Source organism: Bactrocera latifrons, unplaced genomic scaffold, assembly GCF_001853355.1.
Source record: "Bactrocera latifrons isolate USDA-ARS-PBARC rearing strain unplaced genomic scaffold, ASM185335v1 scaffold_114, whole genome shotgun sequence".
NCBI lineage: Eukaryota > Metazoa > Arthropoda > Insecta > Diptera > Tephritidae > Bactrocera > Bactrocera latifrons.
The window spans coordinates 193,543-210,559 of record NW_017534564.1 but is presented as its reverse complement, the minus strand read 5'-3'; the positions used below and the strand labels follow the sequence as shown (position 1 = coordinate 210,559).

At 37.6% G+C, this 17,017-nt stretch overlaps 1 long non-coding RNA gene across 3 annotated transcripts in view; it reads left to right on the top strand.

Annotated features, from left to right (window-relative positions):
• Nucleotides 1-1,616: 1,616 nt before the first annotated feature.
• LOC108975997 overlaps nucleotides 1,617-17,017 on the top strand; it is a 33,758-nt gene continuing 18,357 nt past the window's right edge. The window contains exons 1-2 of one of the 3 annotated variants that reach the window (XR_001993915.1): nucleotides 1,617-1,687; nucleotides 7,213-7,995. This is a non-coding gene — a long non-coding RNA (uncharacterized LOC108975997). The other 2 variants (XR_001993909.1, XR_001993913.1) reach the window with 2 other exon arrangements.

Genomic DNA, 17,017 nt, shown 5'->3' with positions numbered 1-17,017 from the left:
GGTGCGGCTGGTTACTGCTGCGCGCTACGCTCCTTTGGTGACGGTGGGAGTGTGAGCCATCGCCATTGCTGCTGCTGCTGCTGCTGCTGCGCCATCACCAACCACCGTTCCGATATGAATCGAATTTGAAATTGAATGTCGGTACTTTTGGTGGTTTCAAGCGGAGTTCAGTTTGAGGGAGTGCTGTTGGCAATTGTTAAGCACAGTGTGTTGATTGCGGGGAAAATTAATTAAAATAAATACAATGTTGAAATTTCGCTCGAAAGGAAATTTATAAAAAAATTTGAGTAATTTTGATGAAGAGTACTTCTTAAGGGCTTACATGGAACTTTTTTTCTCATATAAAAAATTAAATATTTTATTAGAATTTTTTATCGTTACAAACATACACTACTAACGAAGAAATTCTGAAATTTTAACTCAGCCATTGCGATACCATTCCCCGTGAATCCTCGAAAAAAAAATGCGCCACTCCTTATAGGATCATCTAAAGTGAAAAACTGAAAATTAGTTTTTTGGCAGACATTTTTATAAAAATTTCAGTAAAAACTGCGAGCCATTTCTGTCCAAAGTCCTCAACAAAAAAAAACATAGGACAATATTTTAGAATTTAATATTCTTTGAAACCCGTAAACTTTAATTGATACACTTCACTAACCACTGAAAAACTTGTTAAGGTAATGTCAAATAAAATTTACATATCTCTACTGAGTGCACTTTTGTAATTCTCATCGGGCTTATAAGGTATAAAACATATCTTTAATGCGAACCATAGACGAACTATTCCTTCTTCTCATTATTCTTAGTGTAGAAAATAATTATGACTCAATTAATCTATAAAAAAAAATATTTTAAATTTATTCCCAAAAAAATGTATATGCTCCACGTCCCACTGTATCCACAAAACCTCAATAGCACAGCACCCAAACAAGCTAAGCAATCAAGCTAGTGAGGGTAAAAACGTGTGCGCAGCGTAAAGTTTGTGACTTGAATCTTTGGTTATAGTGCGCAGAAACCACCGACGGTTGTGCGCTTGGAAGTCACTGCCGCCAACACCGCGCGCACCGCTCCCACGTTACGTCCATGTGAAAAAAGTACCTGCGCACACACAAACATAATAAAACAATCGATGATTTTATTACACACAAATACATTAATGCACGAAATGAGCAACACAGCAGGAGGGTAGCGCTTGAGTGTGTGTATGTGCAGCGCGCGCTTGTATGCGTTACAGAGATGAAACCATAAAAAGCAAATTACCTTTTCAGACACTTTCCACAAAGCGCGCGCTCTCACACACACATAGGAGCAAACGCTTGCGCTACAGGTGTTTCAGAGCGCACAGTGCGCACTCTCGTGCATGCGCTCCGCTTTCGATACACGTACACTGCACTTCTAGGCGTCGGCTGGCATACAGGTAATAGCGCGGCACAGGTAGGCGCTTCTCGCAACTAACTCACAGGTATTGTTGTTTCTGTTGTCGTTGTTGACGAGCATGAGAGGCACACGCGTGAGCTGAGATTACACGCCACAGCGCCTGCATCTGTGTGGACTGTGCGCTCGCACGCTATCGTTGGTTTTTGGTGGCTAATTCGCTAGGTCGCTGGGTAGCTGACTGACTGCCTTAGTGTCCGCTTTATAGATTCGCTCGTACACTCGTTGGTTGCCTCATTCGCTCGTTTATGTGGTTTGTACACCTTTTGGGCACCAACCACACCACTCCACTCCAACACACTCCACATCACAGCACACACAAAATAATAGTCGAGTTCGAGACGTGATATTTTTTGTTTTCGATCGAGCAAACAAATTCACATTTTTCCTCAAATAAAATATACAAGAAATCAAATATTTCCACATGAAATATGCCACGCAACGTTGCGGCAGTGAGCCAGTGAGTGTTTTAGCTGCAAATCATTAAGAATTACAACAAGCGCAAAGCGAAGGCGAAAAACGAGCATAAATTATTTGTGTTGATTTGTGTGAAAATTTTTTAAAAAATTATTATTGTGCTTCAAAAGTGATTGAATTGTGCCTTTCCAAATGCGAGCAGCGAACTGGAGTTTGTGATTTTCAATAAATATAAAAATTTTAGTAAAATTAAACCAAACATTTTGTTGGTGTTTGCTGAAGGCGCGCGTGGCTGCCGCACATTCGAGTGAAAAATATAAAATAACAGATTGAAAAAAAGTAAAGAAAAGAATAATATATACACTGTAATGTGTCCGTGTACAACGCGTTTAACGTCAAAGTTGTTGTTATTATTGTTGTGCCGCAGTGCAAATTCGCCAACAACAGAATGCCAACAGTGTTTTGTGTAAAAGACGCGCGGCGCGCGCTTCTCGTGCCTTCCCATTCACGTGTCGTTGTGTTGGTGCAGTGATGTGAGTCGATATTGCCAACTGGTATACACATATACACACACATATACAGCAACGTGACGCGTGTGTATAGGTATACGCTAGTGTTTGTAACATAAAACCCATTGGACCGCCCGTCTGTGTCTGCGTCTGCGTATGTGTGTATGCGTGCGGGAGCGCTGTGTTCAAAAAAGTGTTAATTAGCAAAGACGCGCTTTTTTCTTAGTCAGATCACAAACAATAAATTGGAAATGAAAACAGAATAAAAAGTCAACACCAGCAGTCGAAAGGCGCTGGGTAAAAGTAAAATCAATATTAAAAAATTTGTGCAAAGAAATTGGTGAAATTATTATGCGCTTCTGGCTAAGCGTTGAACTCATATTCTTATTCGCATCTATAAATAAAAATTTGCCAAATAGCCAAAAGCGTTGCGAATTACAAGAAATAGATTAATAGTTCTTGCCCTCTTCACTTTATCATGCCTGTTCGCAATAAGATATTCTTGACGCGAGATTTTTCACATTAGAATTTACTTGTTTACTTTCGAAAAAAAAAAAAAAAAAAAAAAAAAAAAAAAAAAAAAAAAAAAAAAAAAAAAAAAAAAAAAAAAAAAAAAAAAAAAAAAAAAAATTTAACAATTTTAAAACTTTAACTTTTTATGCTTGTAACTAACTTTTAAAGAAGTTAATAATAAGTTATTTTATTAGAATAGATATTTTAATGATATTTATTTACTAATATGTTCCAAAAGTACTTAAAACATATTGCTACTGGCGAGAAGTATTCAAGCTAGCAGTAAGTATATATAGGGAAGTCGAAAAAATATTTTCGTATTTCTAATCAAACTTTAGCTCTTGACCGATGCTACGTCTGCCACTATGCCGGTCTCTTTCGACCAATTCAGTAATTTTATCGCAATTTTCGACGACAGGCCTTCCGGAGCGTGGCACATCTTCGACCACCTCTACACCAGAACGAAAACGTTGAAACCATCGTAGTGCGGTGGAAATGGAAACTGTATCGGCTCCACAAATGGGCTTTCCAAAAAGGTATAGCATGATCCGATGCGACGAATAAAACTAGAACTACGCGCTTTCAGCGCCAACTAGCGAAAATACCGCAATACTCTTTTGGCAACCTAATATGTACCATTATGGTCCAACACTTTTTGAAATTTTTCCACTAGAGGCATTATTCCATCAGTGTAAAACTTTTCTGGTTTCTCGGCGAAAACTGCGACAAGAAATTTTCACAGGCTTCTCTTGAAGCCAACTTTATCCCATTAAGGGAGGTCTGCATTGACCGTAACAAATGGTATTCCGACGGTGCAAGGACAGGGCTATATAGTGGATGCATCGAAACTTCCTAAGCCAAATAGTCTTTGCCTGGTCACTAAAGATGTGTGTGGTCTAGCGTTATGCTCATGAAAGACGAAGCAATTTCTGTTGATCATATATGACCGTTTTTTCCGATTGCTTGCTTCAATTTCATCAGATGTTGACAGTAGAATGTAGAACCAATCATTCGACCAGTCTGGAGCAGCTCATAGTGGATGATTCCTTTCCAATCCCAACAAACACTCAGCATAACCTTTTGAGGCGTCAAACCTACCTTTGCGACCACTTTTTGAGCTTCACCACGCTTGGACCATGATCTTTTTTGCACATTATTGTTGTATTTAATCCGACTTTTGTTTCCTGTTATCATTTGCTTCAAAAATGATTCGATTTCATTTCGTTTCAACAAATAATCAAGCTCCTTTTTGTAGACAACCTTTTTTAAATGGTTCAAAATCGTTTGATTATGAATGTTAAGTTCCTTAGCAATGTTATGGCTGCTTATGTGACGGTCCTCATCAATTTTCCATAATTTCATCGACTTTTTCAACGATAGGTCGACCAGAGCGAGGTGCATCTTTCACATCGAAATTTCCAGAACGGAAGCGAACGAAACATTGTTGTGCTATACGAACTGATACAGCATCGTCTCTGTAAACTTCATTTCATTGGTGGCTTGCGTGGTATCCTTCTATTTTCCATACAAAAATTTCAAAACATAGCGAATTTCTTCATTATTTTCACTCATGAATAACTATAACTTTTTTTCAACTTCCCCGAATTTGAGTTTTTCGTTAAAAGAAGCTTAAAATTTCACTTTTTCAACAGTTGTATGACACAATGTGATTGGTAGCGATTGTAACGACATCTATTAACAAAACACGAAAAACTTTTTTGACTACCCAATATATGTATCTAAATATATACTTTATGGGGCCTTCGGCGTGCGGGGTAATACAAATTTCGTACTCAAAATATCATAAAAGCTTACTGATGGATATTACAAAAGTTTAACAATATATGTATGTATATCAGTGGGGCAAATATAAATTTGTATGATATATTCAAAGCTACTAATCCACCAAACAAGTTTTGTAGAGAACAATAAGAACACAATTTTATCACCAATTTAATTTGTCGTCTTCACGAAGTCGCCACTTTAAAGCCTTGTTCATACATCATAAAAGTGAAAGCAATTTTTAGCGATTTCCCGCCATGATCTGAATTTATATTATAAATAATAACGTTCTCACCAACAATTGTGGTTTATTTCTTATATTTTCTCAGCTGGAATTCTACGAATTTTACAGAAAAATACTGATGATTAAGCCCATAAATCAAAATATATGTAAATAATTATATCACTAGCGTCACATACAATTTGTACATTTACACTAGCCTTGCACTTGTCTCAAAAAATGCCGCAACTAGATATAACGGAAATACGAAAATTACTAATGTTTAAAAATTAGCGCGGAAATCCCACAAAACCAGCATTTTTGGCGCATTTTAAGAGATGAAAACAGCTGATATGACAATAACAAAATTAATAATAATGAAAACAAGTAAAACAACAACAAACACATACCAAGCCCGATGAGCTAACACAGTCGTGTAGTTCATCAGTTAGTAACCTGAAAAACCACTACAAGAGAATGAAGAAACAGCAAAAATAAGGCGCACAAGAAACCAAGCAAAAAAAAAAAAATCAAATAAACAATGCTGGGAATACAAGTAATACATAAATTTGTATTTAGTATTTAGATTGTAATGATTGTAGACCAAAGAAGAATATATGAGGTAGATAGTATGTGGGACAGCGTCATGCGAAATGCGTTTAAATTACTTGGATTTTCATGAAATTAAAACGGAAATAGTCTGCACAAAAAAAGTGGTTATTTCGAATTAGAGTATTTAAAAAGAGGAAATTAAAAATACCCTATTAATGAGTTATATAAAAACCGCGTACTTTTTTATACTTTTGAAGTTGAATAATATATGTGTGTGTATTTTATATAAACAGTTAAAATGAAAAACATTGTATTACTCTTGCATTACTTCAAGTATTTAAGTAGTTTTGTATAAATCTTTCATATTTGGATCGAAGTTGGTTCAAAAATTTTTAAAATGCTTTGATTACACTACATTTCTTTTTGATTACCAAAATGAATTTTCATTTTTCTTGATTGATTCAGATCTTTGAATTACATTATTTTATGAGCTGAAGTACATTTTCAAATAAGTTGCATTAGAAATAACTGAATACATTAGCTTAGACTACATCGAGAATTATTTCTTCTCACAACTTGTAAACTTCTTCCTAAATATTCTACCTCAGCGACTTTGACCTCTGTGGTGTTTTTAAGTACATAAATAAATATATGTAGATATATGTTGCCTTGTATGTTATCATATAAGTACTTCTTTAGCATTTCATTTCTTTGCTCCTACTTATCAACCTCATCTACCACATTTCTTTCGTAATGCAACAGTACTTTTTCTCATCATCATTTTGCCCTTCATTGTCAGCGTCACAGCGTCATTGCCACCAAACCAGTCATTGTTCAGGTGATTTTAGCCAAGCGTTTATATTTTCTTATTTGATTTCGTGTTTGATTTGTTGTTTACATATTTTGAGGGTTGGAAAAAGTTCAAGTCACCGGTGAACTCTTCAAATATCCCCCCATATCGGTATGAGTACCTTCACCTTTACTAAAACTTGTAGTAAAAAGCAATGCAAATGGCTCACAGAAATATGGTAAGAGGTAAAAAAGGCAAAGCGAAATAAATAATCATTAAATGGAAAAACACACGGAATGTAATCAAATGAGAAATATAATAAAATTAATTGTAATAATATAAAAACGAAGTGAAGGAAAAGGCATAATAACAAACACTTACCACATCGCTACAACAACGCCAACAACACGCATATAAAATTGTGATAACAATAAAATCAGAAATAAAAGAGTCAAAAGATTTAACGTCGATTGAAGTGTTGGTTGTTGTTGTTGTTTTTACTGACTTTTACTTGTCTGTAGTTGTTGCAGTGTTGTGCAACACACCATCAAGCCAAAGCAATTGGTTTCAGACCCTTCCGCCTGTGCGCGTCGCGCGACCATAGCCGATTGTTGATTGCTAGTGCGCATGCGCCTGCGCGTTTATGTCTGCAGCAAGCTGAGCGCGCAGACCCAAGGCTGTGACGTTGAGGGGTGGCTTAGCTATGCATGGCGCTGGTTGTGGGTAAGCGCACTTAACTATTTGCAGGCAGGAGTTTGCCGCGTCTTTGAAGAATTATAAGCGAAATAAATTTCGCAGCTTAATATAAACATGTTATTAATTTTTAACGACTAAATTACTTCAATCTCGTTGCAATAAATGTGGCCTTAAAGTCGCAGCGCTCCTGTCAGCCGAAAGAAACAAATACACATACACACACTTAAGCACACATACACAGGCATTAGCGCTATAAAGCAATAAAATTGAAATAAAAAATTGTTTTATATTTATTACAGTGCAATTGCAATGCAGCAGCGCGCATAACAACAATAAAAACAAATTTAAAAAATTCATAAAATTTCTACAATAACAAAGTGCAGGCAAAGCAAACAATTGCAAATATTGAAAAAATATATGGAAAGTGTTACACAAGTGTGCGGAAAGTGACCAAAAACAGTAAAAAATAAACATATACAATAACAACAACGTTTTGTTACAGTCACAGCGAAAAAAATGAAATTATTAATTTAACCGGAAACGAATAGAAATTAAATCAGTGAATTTATGTGCCAATACTCACACCAATACATACACAAAGAAAGCTATTTATTTAGTATATAATAAAAAATAAAACAAAATTCCAAACACATACATACAAACTCATATGCAAGCATAGCCAGTATTGAAGTGAAATGAAGTGGTAGTGCTTTGAAAAAGTTATGATTTCCTTATGTTTTTGTTATGAGTCAATATAATCCAGAAACTGTCACCTAAACAGGCAAGCAACCAGACAACTAGACAACCAGGCAATCAGTCGAACAACAACACAGCAACAGCAGTTACCACTGACGACTATTAGTGAACAGAAATGCTGAAATAGCCAGCCACCTGAGTGCCAAATAGACGCGAAGAAATGTAATTATTGGTGGCTGTACGGCCAGCTGCTGACACAAAGCAACAATAACAACACCATACAGAAATTGTAGCCACAACTACAACTAGCAAGAAAATCGATGTCAACCATATTAATGGCTACAACAACAACATTCACAACCTAACTACAATCAAATGCGTATTATGTAAGTAAAGCGAAGAAAGAGATATTTAGCCTGTAAGAGTCTATCGATATTGATTAGGAGAAAAATCATGAAATAATAAAATTATTAAAATTAACAGTTAAAAGCTCTGTGAAAAATATAAATTTATAACGATATTAATGAGAGCTGGTGTCGTCGTTTTCAAAAGTTTAACAAAGTTCATAGATAAGAAAAAGAAGTAAATTTTGATTGCACCGAAGCTATAACAGCGCTCATAGGTGCGTGGCTAATAATCTATGCCGAATTTTGTGAAGATATCTTAATAACTAGAAAAAATTTCGAAGTAAGGACTTGATTTTGAAGGGTCAGTTTGTATATGTTATATTTGTAATTTTTAAGTGGCAACACTTTTCGAAAATATTTTGAACCATATCGCAATTCTTAAAAAATTATTTTTAACAATTTTTAGGGTTGCAACACTTTTCCAAAATATTTAGAACCATATGTAAACTCTTAAAAAATTATTTTTAATAAATTTTGTTGTTGCAACACTTTTCGAAAACATTTTGAATCATATGTCAACTCTTAAAAAACTATTAAAACACTTTTCCAAAATATTTTGAACCACATGGCAACTCTAAAAATAATATTTTTAACAAATTTTAGGGTGGCAACACTTTTCGAAAATATTTTGAACTATACTGCAACTCTTAAACAGTTTTGTTACAGCTATAAGCTTTTCAAACCTCTTCAGTTTATTAGTAGTATTGTAATAACCAGCATTACGCCAGCAATTTAAAAAAAAATCAGTTTAGCCTTTACTGCAAAGCGCGAACATTACAATAAAATATTTCAACCGTTCACACATTTAGATGCAATCCAGTGACCAAAGCTACGTTCGTACAGTTCATTCGCGCATACGTTGCTGCTTCACTTAATCCTTTAGGCGCCATTACTGCACAACAATTCCATCGCTCAACATTACACTTCAATGCGCAGCGCCAATTGTTGTCCTGGCAACATACTACACATGCAACACCATCATTGCACCATTGAAATGGCATGGCTCAAGTCAGTGCCACCGCTTAATCGCGAAAACTGTCATTCACATAACAAATCCGCAAGCGATGCAAAGCAAATCAAAACAAAACAAACGCAGACGCGACAATCCAACAACGTCAAGAAATAATAACAAACATCTTCACCAGCCAGCGACAACAAAGCCAACCACAATAGTGCGCGGTAATCAGCGGCAATAACTTTTGCATGCGTGTTCCGCGCACGCTACATGCTTGTTTACCAACTGACGTACCACGATCCCCACTCCCCGCTCCACCACTACAAAACACTTGCGCCTTATGAACTCGGTAAGTGCCTCGCCAACGATATTACTGGTTTCTTATCAACCCACCGCCTGGTGCCTTTTACCTGTACGCCTTGCTGTCGCTGCATTGGTGACCAGTTTCGTTATTAGCTGCGACTACCCTGATCCCCGCGCTGTGGACCACGATGGCCCGGCAGCTTAAGCCGGTCGCTGTGATAAACATTCTCTGGCAGTTTGAACCGGGTCCACTTGTTTCTTGATTGGTACATTTCCTTCGGCGCGCCCCTCTTGTGCCAAACCCAGGCCGCATTTCAACCATCTACTAAGTAAGTAGCAAACGTGGTAATCCAAACATTTCAGTCTGCTCTGAGCCAGTTTATCATGTGCTCTGTGCGCTGTCTTTGTTTTGTATCTTTTTTCCTTTTTTTGGTTTACTGTTCACTTGTTTTTCGTGTTTTTATCGCTTTTCGCTTCGTTTGTCTTTACTTATTTTAATTTGTGTCATAATCAGCGGTACAATTTTCGAAATTGAAATCAAAAATTGTTTACTCATTTTCGTCGGCTAATTTGAATACCCAACTAACTGGTTCGGTGTGGCGATTTTTATGCAATCGAAATTTTATAAATCTCAGTTCAGTTTACCAAAATGATCAATGCGTTTCGGTAGGCAGAATGCTTAACTTATTCTGAAATTTTTCAAAACCTTCCCCGATGTTAACAACTCATAGACTTTTCTTTAGCGTCGTCACTGGCAAACATCCGTTACTTTTCGAGACCTGAAATGATAATAGTGTTCTTAAATATTGGGTACTCGAAAAAGTCTTTTTGTATTTTGTCAATAGATGTCGTTGCAGTCGCATATCTCTAGTGCTAGCAATCACATTGTGTCATCCCATATGGCGTTGGAAAGGTGAGATTTTAATCTTCTCATTTAGCAGACAAATTAAATTCGGGGAGTTGAAAAAAAGTTACAGATATTCATGAGTGAAAATAATGAAGAAATTCGCTATGTTTTGAAATTTTTGTATAAAAAGGGAAGAATACCACGCAAGCGATCAGAGAAATTTGTGAAGTTTACGGAGACGATGTTGTATCAGTTCATGTAGTAAACAGTGGTTCGCTCGCTTCTGTTCTGGAAATTCTATTGTGAAAAATGCACCTCGCTGTGGTCAACCTATCTTTGAAAAAGTCGATGAAATTATAGAAAAGATTATCCCTTAAGCAGCAATGACATCGCTAAGGAACTTAACATTCATCATCAAACGGGTTTGAATCATTTAAAAACATGAATTTTCTGTGAAAAATATAATGGAACAAATTCACATCTGCGATTCTTTGCTGAAACGAAATGAAATCGATTTCCATTCGGAAGCGTATGGTAACAGGAGACGAAAAGTGGATCAAATACGACAATAATGTGCGAAAAAGATCATTGTTCAAGCGTGGTGGAGCTCAGCAAATGGTCGCAAAGCCAAGCTTGACGGCGCGAAAGGTTATGCTAAGTGTTTGGTGGGATTGGAAAGGAATCATCCACTATGAGCTATGAACAATTGCTTCTATATTTTACTGTCAACAAGTGATAAGATTGAAGCAAGCAATCAGAAAACGGCCAGAACTGGTCAACGGAAAGGGCTACCATTTGTTTCGGTCAATGCAGAACTCCCTTAATGGAGTAAAGTTGATTTCAAGAGAAGCATGTGAAAATCGCTTGTCGCAGTTTATCGCCGAGAAACCAGAATGGTTTCACGCTAATGGAATAAGGTCTCTTGTAGAAAAATGACAAAAAGTGGTCGACCAAAATGGTCTGGCAAAATGTGGTTCATAAAAGCTCATTATAAAATAAAAAAATGAGTTGAAATGTGATTAGAAATACGAAAAGACTTTTTCGACTATCAATAAAATAAAATCTTACATATGTACATCCTATGTTAAAGCTACAAGTTTCTCTCAAAAAATTTGTGTCAGCCAACAATTGCTATTTATGCATGATGCCCACGCGCCCGCAAATAGCATTTGCATGTAACCGACTGGCTGCAGCTTCAATTTCAACCATTACATCAAGTACCAAAGCTGCTCTTAGCTGCCATGCCACTTAGCCAAAGCACTTTTCCTCTAACTCCATGCGAAGAAAGCCGAAGGCACACTCTCTGTCATACTGCAAAAGGCCAAGCGCAGATTGGTTGCATGGCTGGTTGTCTCCGCGCCGCGCGATCGTTACCTGTGTCGACCCCTTTAGTGTGTGGTGTTGTGTGTAAGTGGCAATGCGCACTCACTGCATTCGCGTGGAGCGCACGACGTCCGCATGCCAAGTCAAAGTTTGCACAGCTATGCTGGCAGCCACTGCTGGCGAGGTCGTTGTGGCAGTACTATGATCGTGGTAGCTAGGTGGTTAGTGGTTAGTATTTATGCTGCGCAAAAATTGCCTTGAGTCAGTCTATAGACTGATTTGGTGGCAGCGGTGTGGCAATCTTTGTATTTGTGGCAGCATTGCGTGCCAGTCGGTGTTACCGCAGCGACTTAGTTACTTTGGCTGGCTGCATACTACATTAGCAGGCGTTTGCGTGTTATATTTGTGCTACGTCATTGCATGCGCTGTAGCTCTCTCTACTCGCTTTAGTAAAATATGTGTGTGTGCGCGCTCTCTCGCCTTCTCCTTTCTCTTGGATTCGAGCTGAAGCGTTGTTTTGGCCGTAAAGCGACAAATATGTATTTATGGCAGCCGAGCTCAGCTGGTTGGCTTTCGACGTGTTTACTCGCTACTTTGCTTGCTTGCTGATACACAGTCGGCCGCTTTGTCGCTTGTGGATGCTATGTTGTGTGTACCTGTAAGCTGTGTTGGGAAACCTCTCGCCAACTCTCCGGTACAAATGCTTGAGCACAGCACGATCTCTCTTCCCTATCTACGTCCACTAGTTGCGTTTGTTGTTTGTTCGCTGTACCTGTAGGCGCTGCGCTCGTTAGTTGTAATTTGGATCAGCGTTTGTGACTTAAGTCTTTCGTTTGTTTGTTCGTTGAGATTTTTGCTTTTGCTTGTTCACTTCAGTTCGTTATTGTTATTCGAATCGCTTGTTTATGCCCAATAATTGTTATTGTATCGATGTTTTTTACTGTCTTTGGCCGTTTTCCCTTGATCTGTGACTTCGCCTTCATCTCTTTTGTGTTGCTCTCACATTCGTTTTTGTTTATTACCGTCTTATTGCTCTATCATAGCTATAAGTCTGCACCTTTTTGAGTTTCTTCATCTCAATCTTCTATATATTTCCAATTCAACTCGCTACATTTTCCACTTCTCATCGCATCGGTTGTCAGTTTCTCAACATCGAGGCATAGAGTTGCTCTTTTATTTTGTATATTCCATTTTATTTTGTAATTCTTGTTTTCTGTATTTCTTTACTTCGCTGTATTATTTACTCAGACATGTGTGCGTGCATGTCTGCATGCTTCTTCTTGTCCTTGTTGTTGTTTGTATTTTATGTTTTATGCACTGCCATCAGCAAGACATGGCAATGTTATTTCTTATTGCCTCCTTCGCCACCATCACCATTGCCAGCATCAGCATCAGCATTGCACCAGCACTAGCACCAGCTCCATTATCATCACTTCTCCCGCTGTTTGCGTGTAGTTGAAGCTAACTGAAAAGTTGGCTGAAAAAATCGTCATTGTATTCTCTTTCCTTTTAACATCATTGTCAGTGTTGCTCTTTTTCGTTAATCGCTTGGGTCACAAAACTTTGTGTCTTGTTGTTGTTGTTATTATTTTAGTGTCTTGTCGATGATGTGCTCTCGTCTCATATATACCAAAAGCCTTGTCTACACATCTAAATACATACACACGCACATAGGTCTCTTTGGATTTTGCCAATGCATGTGGCGTTTTGCGTTGTTGCTGTTAAAATGTTTGCTTTATTGTCGTTAGGTGCTTGCAGATTTTTTGCTCTCTGCCGAAAACAGATAAACACGAAAATACTTTTTCAACTCCATGTTAAATGTTGGCTTTTGGTTGTTTTATGACTTTGTACACACCCCGCAAACCGCGCCTTTTCAGCCCTGGCTTTGTCCTTTTTGGCGTTTTTTCTCGTCTTCATACAGGTTTCGGATCTTTACCGTTGCTAACGAGACTAAATACTTCTGTGATTATTCGATAGTGGTTGCGACACCACCAAAATTGAATCAAGTCGAACTTAACTGCGGTTTTAGAAGTTTTGAACGGTTATTTGGTTAGTAAAAAAATTAGGGAAAAATATATTTTTTTATTGAATAAAGTTTTTCTATACCCCGAATATGATGTCTTCAGTTTACCACGAAGTTTGAAGAACCTAGAAAAAAAAAAACGACAGGGACCTTATAAAATATTGGGTTTTCGAAAAAGTCTTTTTGCATTTTGTCAATAGATGTCGTTGGGGTCGTATATCTTCAGTGCATCAATCAGATTGTGTCATAACATAAAGTATGAAAAAGGTGAGATTAAGCTTCATTTAACAACAAAAAAAAAAAAAAAAAATTCGGGAAAGTTGAAAAAACGTTGCAGCTGTTCAAAAATAAGTAAAAATAATGAAGAAACTTGTTANCGTATATCTTCAGTGCATCAATCAGATTGTGTCAAAAAAAAAAAAAAAAAAAAAGTAAAAATAAGATTCATTTAAAAAAAAAAAAAAAAAAAAAAAATTCGGGAAAGTTGAAAAAACGTTGCAGCTGTTCAAAAATAAGTAAAAATAATGAAGAAACTTGTTACATTTTTAATTTTTTGTATAAAAAAGGAAGAATGCCACGCAAGCCACCAATGAAATTTGTGAAGTTTACGAAAACGATGCTGTATCAGTTCGTATAGCACAACAATGTTTCGTTCGCTTCCGTTCTGGAAATTCGATGTGAAAGATGCACCTCGCTCTTGTCAACCTATCGTTGAAAAAGTCGATGAAATTATGAAAAATATTGACCAGGCCCGTCACATAAGCAGCCATGACATCGCTAAGGAACTTAAAATCCATCATCAAACGGTTTTGAACCATTTAAAAAAAGCTGGCTAGAAAAAGAAGCTCGATGTTTGAGCGCCACATGAATTGTCTGTGAAAAATATAATGGGAAAAATTCACATCTTAATTGAAACGAAACGAAATCGAACCATCTTTGAAGCAAATTGTAACAGGAGATGAAAAGTGGATCAAAACGACAATAATTTGGTAAAAAGATTATGGTCCAAACGTGGTGAAGTTCAAAAAATGGTCGCAAAGCCACGTTTGACGCCTCGGAAGGTTATGCTGAGTGTTTCTTGGGATTGGAAAGGAATCATCCATTATGAGCAGCTCTAGGATGGTGGAACGATTTATTCTACATTTTACTGTCAACAACTGATGAGATTGAAGCAAGTAATGGAAAAAACGGCCAGAATTGATCAACAGAAAGGACTTCGTCTTCCATCAGGACAACGCTGGATCACACACATCATTGATGACTCGGCAAAAACTGTGGGAGCTTGGCTTGGAAGTTTTGATGCATCCACAATATAGCTCTGACCTTACACTATTGGTCTACTATTTGTTTCGGTCAATGCAGAACTCCCTTAATGCAGTAAAGTTGACTTCAAGAGAACCCTGTGAAAATCATTTGTCGCAGTTTTTCGCTGAGAAACCAGAAAAGTTCTACAGTGATGAAATAATGTCTCTAGCGGAAAATGGCAAAAGGAGGTCGACCAAAATGGTACAAATTTAGTTTATTAAGGTTCATTATAAATATAAAAAAATTGGTTGAAATTTGATTAGAAATACGAATATACTTTTTATAATATAAGGGAAATCTATAAAAATTTAAAATAGTCTCTCGTGCTTGTCGTACTGCTTGAACAAAGTATTTTCAATGCAACAATCTTTTTTGTAATCTACCTTAGAACTATCATATAGTATACTCTACAACTTTTCTGTACCGCCAAAGCCAGGCTGCAAGCTATTGGCTGCAAAACTTCAAAGCGCTGCGCCCAGCGACTGTGGCTTGGGGATTAGAAACAAAGAAATTGAAAGAAAAAATTCATAGAAATTCCAGCATGGCGGCTATCGATTGATTGTTAGCATTGTGGCGACCTCGACGGCGGAGGCGGCGTCTCGTTGCTGTATGAAAAACTTTTCAGCGTTGCATTCACATAAAGCGCACCTACCCGGGCACTGCACACATACTTGCTTTACTCTTAGTATGTATGTGTATGCGCGCGTACTTGAATACAGTCAGTTTGCGGCAATTGTTCGAGCGCCTGGTCCATGGGGGTCTGCTGTTCGTTGTTAGCTAGCGCTAGCGCATAGCTGCGTCTTAATAATTCATGTCGTCTGTTCGTATGGTGAGGCGGTTGCGGCAGACAGTCGAATTGCGCTGTTAGATTGCAGTGCGCATTTGTTATTGTTGCTGTTTCTATTGCACGGAGGCTGTGCCAACGTCGTTTCAAAACCTTTGTTGTTGTTGTGTCTATTGCATTTACTATATGTTATGCGCTGTCATTTTGCCATTTATTTTATTTAGTTTTTTTTCCGTTTGGAATTCAATGTGACGCGCTCGCTGGCTGGCGCACATGCAACTGGCTGCCGCGGCAACGCCAACGCAATGTAATGGCTGGGTTTTTTTCGCCGTGCAATGCAAACGCCAACTATGCGAGTTTTCTCCGCGCAAAGGTCAGACAGCCAGACGGGGGAACGAACGCCCCAGCAGGCAGCAAGGCGCGCGCACACATTTGCGCTGAGCGTTGGTGAGCGGCGAGACGTGGTGCTGGCGGGCGGTACACGTTTGCATGCTTTTAGCGCTCACTCGTTAGTTTAACTGTAAATTGTTATTGTTGTTTTACCCCTTTTGCCAATCGTTTAAGTTATTTGATGATTTTCATTTGCCTGCAAATATTGCTGGTATGTTGTTGCTGCTGCCGCTTTAAGTGCGCTGTTGTGGCGCAACAACAACAACAACTATTTACTCTTACATTCAGTAATTAAAATCATAAAAAATGTGCTGAGCTAAGAAAATATTGTCGGAAACGCTTGTAAGTTTGGGTTTTCGCTGATTGTTGTTGTTGTGCTGTACTTTTGTTTATGCCATTTGTTAGGCTGAAATAAGCCGCCGCACACACTGCACACAGGGGTTTGTGTTTTGAGTCTTTTGTTTTGCTATTTCTGTCTGCTGTTAATGATTTTTTCGTGTAGCTCAGCACATTTTTCGTGGCATTGTAATGGGGGTCACTCTTAAATTGGGAAATTTGTTGTATAGATAAGTTTAAAAACAATCAACAACAACAATATTAGAAGTGTATGTTAAAATTCTTTGCTTTTGTATGGGTTTGTTGGCGTGTGTGTAAGCTGCTCTGGCAGTGATGTTTGACGGATCATTAAGTTTATTACGATGAAGTAATGCCAACACAAAAGCAATAATAAATTTTAAAATAATTTACAATATGTGAACTAACAAAAAATTATAATGAAACAAACATTCATAACATATTTTAATAAAAAAAAATATGATAATAAAAAATTTTAGGCTAAAGTGTGATATTGCTTAGCTGCGCTCACACTACTTTGACTAAGGTCGGTATACGAGTTGAGATTTTTCCACTTTATGTGGGTAGTGTGGATATATGACGAGATCTCCTGACCTTTTCAAGGCCAACCTGGCAGAAAACAAGGACTGCTGGAATGAATAAAAGATCTTCTCAGAGACTACAAGAATTATTACCACTACTCTCAATACAGTCGAGGCAGCGCAAGCGGGTCTGGGG